Raw genomic sequence first — 13642 nt, 5'->3', positions numbered from 1 at the left:
CTGTTGGCCCCCCTACCAGCACTGAAGACCTAATAGCACAGATAGTAGAACAAAGAATAACTTGCCATCTCCAAAAATTAGTTGTCTCCCAACCAGTTCGTCCCGCATTATATTCGCAAAGGGGCCTCTCTAAGAAACCGCTTACAGCCACACAACCTAAAAAACAACCTAAAAAACTGCTCTTTCCTGTTCTTACCCGGGCCTCCGCCCGCTCTGGCCCCACCTCCACAACACATAGCCCGGAGGAGGGCGATCTTGAAAGCGATAGCGAAGACGCCCCTGCTGCTCAGGAAATAGAAAGTGAGGGAGAAGAGCAGGCTGAGCCAGAGCCGGCCGAGCCTGCCGATGGCCCTAGAGAATTTCACAAAATCCATTTCAAAAGCTTAAAAGAGCTGAACGCGGCCGTCAAAGCTTATGGCCCCAATGCCCCTTTTACCCTTTCTGTTCTTGATTCGCTGTCTCGAGGAGGACATTTACTCCCAGGTGAATGGCTGCGTATAGTCCAGGCTGTGCTTACCCGTGGTCAGTTTTTAACTTGGAAGGCAGATTTTGCTGACCGCTGTCAGACCATCGCTGCTGCCAATGTAAAAGACCCTCATTCCCCAACAGCGTCCTAGACTTTTGATAAGCTTACGGGACAGGGCAGATATATCTCTGAAACCAGGCAGCAGCGCCTTCCCCTTGGTCTTTTATCTCAAGTGAAAGATGCCGCTTTGGGCGCTTGGATATCACTCCCTGCTTCCGGGACTGCTAACACTCCTCTAACTAAGATCACTCAAAGCTCGCAAGAAGACTATAGCGAATTTGTTAGCAGACTGTTAGAGGCCGCCGAAAGGACCCTTGGTTCCGCGGCTGCCAATGATAAGATTGTAAAACAGCTAGCCTATGAAAACGCCAATTCGGCATGTCGAGCCGTCCTCCGCGGTAAGACTCGAGACAAAACTCTTGATGAAATGCTGAGAATGTGTAGAGATGTCGATCCTTTTACATCCAAAGTCCAAGCCCTTTTAGCTGTAGGTGCCGCTGTTCAAACTCCCCCGGCTTCTTATCCTCCTTCCTTCCCCAGGGGCGCACCGCCTATGCGTAACTGCTTTAAATGTGGACAGCCAGGCCATTTCGCTCGCCAATGCCCTACCACAGCTCCTCCTCCTAGAGTTGGGTCAGTCCCCGGTATTTGCCCTCGCTGCCATAAGGGGCGGCACTGGGCCAAAGAGTGCCGTAACAATCCAACAAATCCTTTTTACAGTACCACAAATCCTTTCACCCCCCCTTTTCAGGGAAACGGGCTGAGGGGCCAGCCCCGGGCCCCCCAGCCAATTCCATTTCAGCCGGCCTCGGGGAACAGCCTAGCTGTAGCACTCCCGCCCTCTATCGGGCCACACCCGGGAGTGCAGGACTTGACCTCTGTGCCTCCTCCTCAACAATATTAACGCCTGAAGAGGGAATTACAATTATTTCCACAGGAATTTATGGCCCACCTCCCAAAGATACTTATTTTCTAATTTTAGGGCGAGCTTCCACCACAATAAACGGCCTTATTGTCCACCCTTCCTTAGTTGACAATGACTATACTGGAGAAATAAAAATTCTTGCTAGTGCCCCCCAGTGCCCTGTCAGCATTATGAAAGGTCAGCGCCTTGCGCAGGCGCTCCCCCTCCCTTTAAGTACATCTCACCCTGCTATTCATAAGCAGCGAGGCTCCTCTACCCCAGGTTCTTCAGACTTATATTGGATCCAAGCTATTACTAAAGAACGCCCCACTCTTAAACTTAAGATCCAAGGAAAAGTATTTGAAGGAATTTTAGATTCGGGGGCCGACTCTACGGTCATATCTCAGGCTTCATGGCCCTCCAGCTGGCCCTTACACGCTTCCTTGACCCATCTACAAGGAATTGGGCAGTCAAGAAACACCTTACAGAGCTCACAGTTATTAAACTGGGAAGATGAAGAAGGAAATACCGGATTCATTCAACCCTTCGTAGTTCCTGGGTTGCCGGTAAATCTTTGGGGAAGAGATATCCTTTCTCAAATGAAGGTCATCATGTGTAGCCCTAATGAAGTTGTAACACAGCAGATGCTTTCACAGGGTTACCTCCCTGGTCAGGGGTTGGGCAAACTAAAACAGGGAGATCCCAACCCGATACTGGCCACGCCTAAGATAGACCGCTCAGGTTTAGGGTTTGAAAAACATTTTTCGTAAGGGCCGTTGCTCCTCCTGCACTCCAGGCAGACAAGATTACTTGGAAAAGTGATGTTCCTGTCTGGATCGATCAATGGCCCCTTACCACTACAAAATTAAATGCAGCCATAGAGTTAGTGCAGGAACAGCTGGCTGCTGGACATATTGAACCTTCTACATCCCCTTGGAACACCCCAATCTTTGTAATCCAAAAGAAATCAGGCAAGTGGAGGCTCCTACAAGACCTCAGGGCGGTTAATAAGACTATGGTCTCTATGGGCGCATTACAACCGGGAATTCCCTCTCCAATAGCCATCCCTAAAGGGTATGTCAAATTAGTAATTGATCTAAAAGACTGTTTTTTCTCCATACCTTTGCATCCTGATGATTGCAAACGTTTTGCCTTTAGTATACCCATTACCAATTGTGTAGGGCCTTCTCCCCGGTTTCAGTGGAGAGTTCTCCCACAAGGAATGGCCAACAGCCCTACTCTTTGCCAAAAGTTTGTAGCCCAGACTATAGACCCCTTTAAGTTGCTCTTCCCCACTTTGTATATTATCCATTATATGGATGATATTCTTCTTGCCGGTCCTGACCAGCAACAGCTCTATGCGGCCAGTCAACAGCTAGTCACTGCCCTCCGAGATCGAGGACTACAAATTTCCCCAGAAAAAGTCCAGGTCCACCCCCCCCAACTATTTTTAGGCTTTGAATTATTTTCTAATAAAATCCTCACTCAAAAAATTCAGTTAAAGAGAAGCTCCTTAAACACTCTTAATGATTTTCAGCGTCTGCTAGGAGACATCAACTGGCTCAGGCCTTATTTAAAGCTGACCACCGGAGAGTTAAAGCCCTTGTTTGATGTCCTACGTGGAGACCCTGATCCTTCCTCCCCCCGCTCGCTTTCATCAGAAGCACAAAGGGCATTAACCATTGTAGAGCAGGCTATTTCTGAACAGACCATTAGCTACTTCTCTCCACATCTAAGTTTGTGGCTGCTCATTTTCCCTACCCCCTTCTCCCCTACAGGAGTCCTTTGGCAAAACCATCCACTATTTTGGGTTCATTTGCCAGCCTCCCCCCCTAGAGTCTTAGCTACCTATCCTCAATTAGTTGCTGCCCTTTTACGTTTAGGCCGAGAGGCAGCTCTCAAGTTGTTTGGGAGAGACCCTGAAGTTATAACCCTCCCATACAATACATCTCAATTACAATGGCTTATTCAACATGATGATGATTGGGCAATTAGCTGCACCTCCTTCCATGGGACAATAGATAATCATTACCCTGCAGACAGATTAGTCCAGTTCCTTCAAAAGACCCCGGTTGTCTTTCCCAAAAGGACTAAAACCACGCCAATTGCTGGGGCCGTGATAGTGTTCTCTGATGGGTCCTCCTCCGGTATAGCCGCTTTCAGTATTAATGGGCAAGTTACTCGAATACAGACAGACCTCTCTTCTGCACAACTTGTTGAACTAACTGCAATAATCAAAGTTTTTGAGCTTTTAATAGATGCCCCCTTTAACCTTTACACTGACAGTGCCTATGTAGCAACCTCTGTTCCCCTATTAGAGACAGTGCCTTACATACGTCCCTCTACAAATGCTTCCCCCCTATTCGCAAAATTGCAAAAATTAATTCTAAACCGCGATGCCCCTTTTTTCATCGGGCACATACGCGCTCACACTGGCCTTCCAGGGCCGCTTGCCAAAGGCAATGACAGAGTTGATCTGGCGACTCAATTAGTAGCCTCTGTCACGTCAGACTCACCCTTGGCTGCAGCCCAACGGGCTCATGAACTACATCATCTCAATGCTCACACTCTTAGACTCAAATTTTCAATCACCCGAGAACAGGCCCGCCAAATAGTTCGGCAATGTCAAGGATGTCTAACTCTCCTCCCAGAGCCTCATAACGGAATCAACCCCCGGGGGTTAGTTCCAGGAGAGATATGGCAAATGGATGTCACTCATTACCCTCCCTTTGGTAAATTAAAATATATCCATGTGTCTATTGACACATGTAGTGGTTTCCTATGTGCATCCTTGCAAACGGGAGAGGCAACTAAAAATGTTATTACCCATGTTCTCTCATGCCTGGCATATCTACCACCACCTAAAATCTTAAAAACTGACAATGGGCCTGGATACACCAGCTCTAGCTTTAAACAGTTCTGTGCGCAGTTAAGTATTAAGCACATAACAGGAATCCCCTATAATCCCCAAGGCCAAGGCATTGTTGAAAGAGCCCACTTAACCCTTAAAAACATGTTATTCAAACTTCAGTCGGGGGGAGAAGTACTCTATCCGAAAACAGGTAATGCAAAGACACTCCTAAATCATGCATTGTTTGTTCTTAATTTCCTTACTTATGACTCCGCGGGTAAAACCGCTGCTGATCGCCTTTGGCATCCCTCCACGGCAGATAATTATGCACAGGCTATGTGGAGAGATCCGATGACCAACACATGGCACGGGCCTGACCCTGTGCTCATATGGGGGAAAGGACATGCTTGCATATATGATGCTAAGGCACAAAATGCCCGATGGCTCCCAGACAGACTCATTAAACTTCTAGACACAAATAAAAGCAAAAACAATAATTCTAGTCCAGGGCATATTAACCCCTGAGAAGCCTTCCCTTTCTGTTTAATTTCAGGAGGCAAGGTCAAAGGACCTCTCAGTGTCTCACCAGTTCCAAGCAAGAGACCTAGTCTCTGTGAAGAAAGCGCCTCAACCAGAACCGGACTGGCAAATAATTTGAACTGATAACCCTCTTAAAATTCGCTTGTGTAAAAATGATTGTGTCACTAACAATTCTAATGACCCAGTTACTTCCCACCTTCCAGAACCCTAACCCCCATGAACCTAAGATGCTCACATGGCAAATCATCACCCCGGCTTCCCAACAAGTAGCAGTCCATTTAACAGGACAACACCCTAGGGGAACTTGGTGGCCTAACCTCACTGTGGACCTGTGCTCTCTCTTCAAACAAGACCCTTGGCACGAAGGTAGAATAGGAATACCAGGATGCGGTTCCCATAATTCCATGCAAGAACTCCAAAACACCTGCTTCTATGTATGTCCAGGCCCCCAAGCTGGCAGTGCCAAGATCTCACAGTGTGGTGGGTGGACAGATTTTTTCTGTAGATATTGGGGTTGTGAACAAACAGGGACATGTCATTGGCTGACAAAAGGTGCAAAGAGATCTCCTCAAAGCCTCATAAATATCCAGCGGAAGCCCTCGCAGAATAATACTTGTACCCAATACCCGATCTGCAACCCTATTGACATCTCTTTCACAGATGCAGGAAAAAAGACAACAAACTGGGAAAACGGGCTTATGTGGGGACTGAGACTCTACCAGAGTGGCTATGATAATGGAGTCTTGTTTATGCTCAAGCTTAAAGTAGAGCCTCTTCCGGCTGTCCCAGTAGGACCCAACGCTGTCTTGCGAGACCAGCCGCGTCTCCCAGCCCCGCCCGCGCCGACCCTAGCCCCACCTGCAGACGCTGCCACCCCTTCCTTCGCCTCCACTCTTAACCGACCCACCTTCCTTCCTAGCACCGGACAGCGCCTTCTCAACCTCCTTGAAGGAGCTTTCCGAGTTCTAAATACCACCAACCCAAATTCTACCAAATCCTGTTGGTTATGCTTTTCCTCTTCACCTCCTTACTATGAAGGACTAGGATTGTTAGGCAATTTTAACAATACGACCAGCCACGAAGCCTGTAGCTGGGGCATGCAAAAGTTAACCCTGACTGAGGTAACTGGAAAAGCTACATGTTTAGGAACAATTCCCTCAACCCATAAGAGTCTGTGTAATTACACCATACCCATAGTTACCTCGAGTGAATCTAGATATCTAGTCCCTCCCCGTCAAGGATGGTGGGCTTGTAACACTGGACTAACACCGTGTGTTTCCACCTCTGTTTTCAATTCCTCCCATGATTTCTGTGTTATGGTTCAACTAGTGCCGAGACTTATATATCATGATGATCCCTCATTTGTCACTGAGTTCGACCCTAAAAATAGGTACAAGAGAGAATTAGTCTCGTTGACCCTAGCCACATTAGTGGGAGTAGGAATTGCAGCAGGAGTGGGAACAGGGACAGCTGCCATCATCCAGGGGAACCAAAACTATGAAGGGCTGAGAACCGCCATTGACGACGATCTAAAAACCATAGAACAATCTATTACCAAACTTGAAGAATCTCTGACTTCCCTTTCTGAGGTCGTCTTGCAGAATAGACGGGGGCTAGATCTACTGCTCCTAAAAGATGGAGGACTGTGTGCAGCTTTAAGAGAAGAATGCTGTTTTTATGCAGACCACTCCAGAATAATAAGAGATTCAATGTCAAAACTTAGAGAAAAGCTAGACCAGAGAAAGAGAGAGCGAGAAGCTAGCCAAAGTCCCTTTGAGTCCTGGTTCACTAAGTCCCCATGGCTCACAACTCTAATCCCCACCATCCTTGGACCCTTAGCAGGACTCCTCCTTTTAGTGTCTTTTGGCCCTTGGGCCTTAAGAAAACTAACAGCCTTTATTCGAGAGCAGGTTGACCAGCTCGTCAAGCCAGCAGTTGCTGTTCATTATCACAGACTTACAGCCTGTGATGAAGAGTCTGATACCGAGCCAACCAACGCTCCCGGTCTCCAGTTCTCTACTTTACAAACGCCTCAACCATGGTACCATCGATTCTGGCACCGTAATTAATGTGGCCCATATGCTGGTCGGCCAGAACCAAGCATACCCCTAACTGTGAGGGTATAGGCATCGAGATGAGTGCGAGACAAAGTACCGCAAGGGAGGGTTCTTCCTAGAACCTCTCTGGTCCTCCCTGAGAATATGCCTGGTTTGCATAGAAGTTGGTATCCATATGTACATAAAGCCTTAATATCAGCTAGCAATTTGGCTTTCAGCTCTGCCTCTCCTCCCTAAAAGATACCGAGAGCATATAGGTAGACATTCGCAAGATGTTACCTTACTGGAGGAGCCAGGCCTCTATTCCCTCACTCGATTAAGGCCCACCTTTCTGAAATAAATAGAAAGGGAGGAGATGTTGGGAGCCACACAAAGGCAACAAGATGGCCACTGAAACAACAAGACGGCCACAGTTCATGAAGTTCCTGCTTCACTTCCTGGAGCTTAGCCGCAAGCCCGCGCGCGCCAACAAGGAAAACCCGCGCGCGCCAAGAGACACTCTCCTTCCTTATTGTCACCCCATTACCTTATATAGCCATCTCTGCTGCGCAGCCAATCCCCTGATAACAAGTATCCCACAGCCCGCTCTGCCCCTGAACATTAGTATATATGTACCCCCGTCTTGCAATAAAATTCGAAGGCTTGATCAGAATACTGTCTTGCCTTCGCTCTTCTCTCGCCCCCATTTTCTTTCAGGTCGGATCCCCCTCGTCCCCACAAATAACTAGGTCCCGCTGGACGGGACAAATATCAACACTGTAACATGGGTTAATTTAACACCCCATTTATTATAGATGATGAATTTGTGTTTAAGGAAGTTAAATACCATATCTAAAATCACAAATTAATAAGGGGCATAGCTTGCAACTGAAACTCATCTCTCCAAGAATCAACTGAATCTTCCAGTAAAAATTTGGAAAAAAACAGTTTTCCATTAATTATTAGCCAATCTGGAAGGCTAGTCTCAAAAATGAGACAGCAAAATGTTTATTACAAAAAATTGAATCAGAAACTTAATTATGTTTTAAGAGAGAGAAGGTAGGGAGGCAATGGAAATATCATTAACACTCAAGTACTCCAGTTGGGAAAGAACTGCACTGACTCGTCATGATTTACCTTGAGAAAGTCTTATACAGTTATGAGGGCACAACCTCAGAGCTGCTTGCACCAGCAGTATTTATTTAGCATATCCATTGAGTTCTCTCTTGCTTTTCCTATGAAAACTCAAGGTGCATTTCAAAGATCCTTTTTCTTTTTCTTAAACAAAAAAATATGCTTCGAACATTATAATGAAGAGGAAAGCCCAGGAGACTAGCAAAGTAAGGAGTATAGGAAAACAGCCAAAGGGTTGGAAGAGGTCATTTTGACTGAGAATGTTAAATCCCAGGGAGATATGATCGAATTTATCTCTTTTACATACAATCTAACCTTAGGGCTATACATTAATTGAGGATTTTAATTTCAATTTGTACTGTGTCCCTATACTGTTTAATAATACTCTTTTTTCTTTTTTCCTTTTCTCTTTCCTTCCTTCTTTTCTCTTCCTTAATTCTCTATCCCCAGGGCTAACTAATGTTATCTGTTGGAAGCATGTGAGATTGTCTCCATCACATATTTGATTTTAACAGCCCCAAGGTAGCTTCTTAACTTGGTGCCTAGACCTACAAAATAAGAATTACATCTTTAAAGCCTATAATCTGTTCTCTAGCACTCCAAATGTTCTTCAGTTGTTTATTATAGTATGAATGGTGTCAGCTTCTTTAGTGAGAGTGAATTTTAGCAATGAAAGACTAGTCATGTGCTGGGCTTAATCTCAAATTCTTGGACTGTGGAACAAAAGCAGCCAATTATGAGTCAGGATTCAAGATCAAAACTGGCTTTGGATTGTCTGTGATGAACTAATTCCATCATGGTATTTCCGGGGACCTTGCTGTTAAAAGTTGATAAAAGACAATTGCCTTTCACAAACTTATATATTCATCTTGTGTATCAAGTACCAAATGGCAGAATGAGAGCTCAAAATCCCTTACTGTGGCAGAGAGTAAAAGGAATATGAGATCAAGAACAAGAGAGTGAGAGAGGAGAGAGGAATGAATGGAAGGAAGGAAGGAAGAAAAGAGAGAGAGAGAAACAGAGATGGAGAGGGAGAAACGGGGCAGGGTGGGGGTGGGGAGGCTGATGGACTTTAGCAGAGGAGTGAATGGGTGAAGAAATTGAGCTGTTTTTTTTTCCCAAAAGGCTTTTGAATTCACATCCTGCAATTTGTGTTCCTGCTTTGTAAAATTACTTTACAATGCTTATTCTCCTTATGTATCATGAATAATCATACAGGTTGGCCTCAGTTGCATGTAATTCTTTAGAATGTTTTCTTCTTTTTGGCTTTATTTCTTGTTTATCTTCTGCGTTAAAGAAAAATACAAAAATTCAATGTTTCTCCCTTCTTTTCTGTGTTTTATAATTCAAGTCATAGTACTGACACAATAATGGGTTACAAGCTATTAGGGTTTGAAAATGTCAAAATGCAATCCTAAATAATAGCCTTAAATGATAGAAAATCTCTTGCTGTAACAGTGTTACTGCTGCAAGTGACACAGGGATACTTTGCATTTAGATATTTTGTCATCCTGGTTCCATTTTTTTTTTATTATGTTCTACTGCGATATCAACCAACAATTTATTTTTGGAGCAAGGAGCAAGATACCATAGATGGAAAGGGAGAAGAGAGGACAGAGATAGAGGAGGAAGTGAGAAAAAGAGAATGAGAAGAGCATGAAAAGCAAGAACTCAGCTAATGGTTGTTATTGTTCTCCCGTTTAGAAACAAGCACATTTTCCATTTTTACAAAGGCTAAAGTCAATAAATAATTTCCTTGGACCTCAACTGTTCTGTTTAAAAATCATGGGTCAGACTAGATGATCTCTGAAATCTTACTCAGATGAGCTTTATGTCTGGTTGCCAGGTTTCTGCCGGAATGAATTTTGTGTAGCAGCTATCCTTACAGAGAAAGAATTAATACATCAAACAATATGGTTGAGCTTCACCACAATAAATCAGGCCTCTGGTGTGAGGTTCTGATGGCTGTTGGAGTGCTGTCAGTGTGTGAAGGAGGGGCTAAAAGGCTCAGATGAATCCAGTTGAAATAAGTAAATTGCTTTTGAAATATCAACAGGAAAAATGGTGTAGAGTTACTTTTTATTTATTATTTGGATTTAACCATGTTGTTTCCATATAAACTTTATTTTTTTTTAAATGCATTACTTTATGCTTTTGTCAATATCAGCACTAAGTTGATGAGCAATCTCCACACATGACAATCAGTAAGACCCCCAGGACATTAGCCAAAAGCCATAAAGGATCATTGATGTCCTTGTCACATACAAGTTATTTTGCAGATGTCCAGCTGGCTTCAGCAATGGTACTTAATGATAGCTTAGAGTTTTAGCCATTTTCCTCCTGAGAAATGTGAATCAAGTAGGAAATATTTCCCATAACTCAGGGAAGCACACACAGATTTAGCTACAGTTCCCCGTGGCCCACATATAAATAATGATGGCAGAACCTAGCAAGGTGCCTGGTGCATAATAGACACTTAGTAAATATTTGGTGACAAGTGAATGGATGACCTTTCCATATCTTCCTTGAATTTTCTTGGAGTGTACCCACACTCAAAAATAGTAATCCTTATGTGATCCCTACTCTAAAGACTAAAGAACTGAAATCAGAACTTAGATCAATTCAATAAGAAATGGGTCTCAGTCCCTATTCAATATGATGTTGCTCTACTTAGAAGTTACTGCTGGAGAAAACAGATGTCCTACTGCACCATTTGATAAAGTTTAACTTTTTTGGAAAAAACTGCAGATTCATGAGAAAAGCTGAGCACTTTTGTGGGTTTTTCTCTGGTGATGTCATCCATCACTGTGGCTGGAATGGAACTGCTTTGCCAGGGTACATCATTAGCAGCTTCACCCAGCTCTCCCTTTCTTAAGCCTCCACCGTGCTCAGCTGTTGTTCCCACCTGGCACCAGAAATGCAACTCAAGGAAAGACACAGCAGAAGGCAAATAAAACAAGAACAAGAAGCTGGGATTGAAGCCAAATGAGGTGAGATAAGCACAGAGACTGGGACAAGTGGACTCTAGATTCTAATGTATGTGTTGCCACCACCCATCTCGGAGACCGTTGGCCCTCTCTCTCCCATTATTTTCCTGCCTCTCGAAAAATTTCTAAGATGAAGGAAAATAAAGAAAAGGGAAGATGATATAAGTGCTATAGAAATATCAATTAGGCTGTTAAGAGGAAATTAATTTAGCCTAAAGAACAGATTTTGAAGAGGTGAAAGCACATCATTCCCTGGAATAGGTCATGAAAATCCTGCCACTTTCCCTCTAGCTGAATAAGGAAATCTCTGGTTGGGAGATAGAATTTCAGAGGTTAAAGATGGGAAAATTCAGAAGCTCTCTGATCTCAAGCCTCACTCTCTTGAATCTTTAGGTCTTAAACATCCTCTAAGGTTCTCTGACTCTGTGACTTAAGGATTCAATTATTTAGAGCAAGATGGACCACCCTGAGCCATGCAAAGCAGAAACTAGAGGCAGTTAATAAAAGATTTGCTCTCCATATATTTGGGGGAGAAGAGAGAAAGTCTTGAATATCTTGGAAATAGACCAATGCAAGTCAAAAGAGAGCAAAACATATATTATAAATATGTAAATATACATATTCATAAAACTATACATAACTATACATATACATTATGCATATATATTCAAAGCCGTTCAAAATGGCACACTTTAACATAAGGGTATGCTAATAATAAAATGTATATATCTATATATGTATATAAATCAGAAAAAGTATATCTGTATGTCAGAATGAAACACTAAGAAACTACTTTTAATCTTTATTGAGGTATAATCTACATACAACAAAATTTACACAGTTTAAGTATATAGTTCAATGACTTGTGAAAATGCAAATACCTATGTAACCAGCATTAAAATCAAGATGCAGAGAATTTTATCTCCCAGAGAGCTATTGTTCATTCCTTTGCAGTCAGTCTTCTCTATGCCACCTTCTAAACACAGAGAAATGCTAAGAAGATTTTTGATCAGGATAAATTTGTTTTTCCTGGTTTGATTTTGCTATAATTGCATTCTCTTATGATCAGTTCCAGCAATATCACTGAGATTCACCCTTGTTATTCTGTTTATAGTATTTTATTCATTTCTATTTATGCATAATTTCTCATGGTATGAATATACCAGAGTTTGCTTGCTGGACATTTAGAGACCTGCAAAATCTCAAGAAAAAAGTATGAAGATATGTATAGAAGCATATACATATATGTATATATGTATATACACACATATGTACATATATATATATCACACCCCTTCTAAAAAGGTACATGCTTCACCAAAAGAAGAGAAGAAATTAATAAACACAGGGATGTGGAGTCCAGTAACAAAGAAGAGAGTTAAAAATACTTCTCAAGATGACATTGAGGTAAGCAATGACTTGTGGAGATATAGGGCCTTTTATCAGTTTGAGGAATTTTCCTGCTATCATTTTCTTGTTGTTTATCTTTTACCATGACAATCTTGGAACTTTGCCAAAGATTTTTGTACACTTATTGAAATGATAATATGTTTTCTTCTTTATTTCATTGATATGATGCATTATATATGACTAATTTTTTAATGTTGAACCAGTCTTGCATTTCTGGAATAAATCCCACTTGGTCTGATATGTTATACTATATAGTTTCAGATTCAATATTAATATTTTAAAGGATTTTTGGATCTAAGTCCCTGAAGGATATGGGTTTGTAATTTTTAAAATGTCTTTGTCATGTTCTAATTTAGCGTTATGATGGCCAGTAATTATAACCTCTCCATTTTTTGAAAAAAATATTGTATAAGATTGAAATAATATCTTTTGTGAATATTTGATGGAATTCACTAGTGAAAACATTTGAACCTGGTATTTTGGGAGGCTCAGTTTTTATAGCAACTTCAGTTTCTTTAATAAATAGAACACTATTCAGATAATTTTCTATTCACTTAAAATTAAGTTTTTATTTCCCTAATGAAGCATAATTTTAAAAAACTCTTTAAATTTTTGTCTGGTAGTTCCTATATCTAATTCATCTTGGGGTTAGCATTTGTTGGTTATTTTAGCCTTAAGACAATCAGATCCCTGGTTCTTTGCATACTGAGCAATTTCAGATTATACCCTTGACATTGTGAAGGTTGTAGTGTGTAGATTCTGGATCCTATTATTATCCTCTAGAGAATATGGATGCTTTTGGTCTTCCAACCTGGTTAAATTTAGATTGCAAGTTATGTCTTGCACTCTATGCATGACGTTTGGATTTCAGTTCTCAGCCTTTGCTAGGCTGGTTTGGATCTGTCCCATCCATGTGTAGCTCGGGGGTTAGGCTGAGTACTGTCCTTGCCAAGGCTCTATTTCCTCATTTCCCTAAAATGTAGGGTCTTAGATTTTCAGAATGCCAGACCCCTGTCCCACTCTGGACTAAGATTTATTTTTAGGACAAAGCCAGGAGACAGAAAAGAGTAGGGAATTCAAACCCTGTGGGTTGCCCATATATTGCCTTTTCAAGTTCTGACTGTCCTTCACAATCCACCTGCTCATGTGTGTTGTCAAAATTCTGTGTAGCTGCCATTATTGTCTTTGTGCATTTGGCTCAGATTTTTAGTTGTATTTAGTGGAGAGATGGGCAATAGTGAGCTTTCACTATTA

Source organism: Manis pentadactyla, chromosome 9 (genome assembly GCF_030020395.1).
Source record: "Manis pentadactyla isolate mManPen7 chromosome 9, mManPen7.hap1, whole genome shotgun sequence".
In the NCBI taxonomy this organism is placed as follows: Eukaryota; Metazoa; Chordata; class Mammalia; order Pholidota; family Manidae; genus Manis; species Manis pentadactyla.
Note: the sequence above shows the minus strand (reverse complement) of the source record.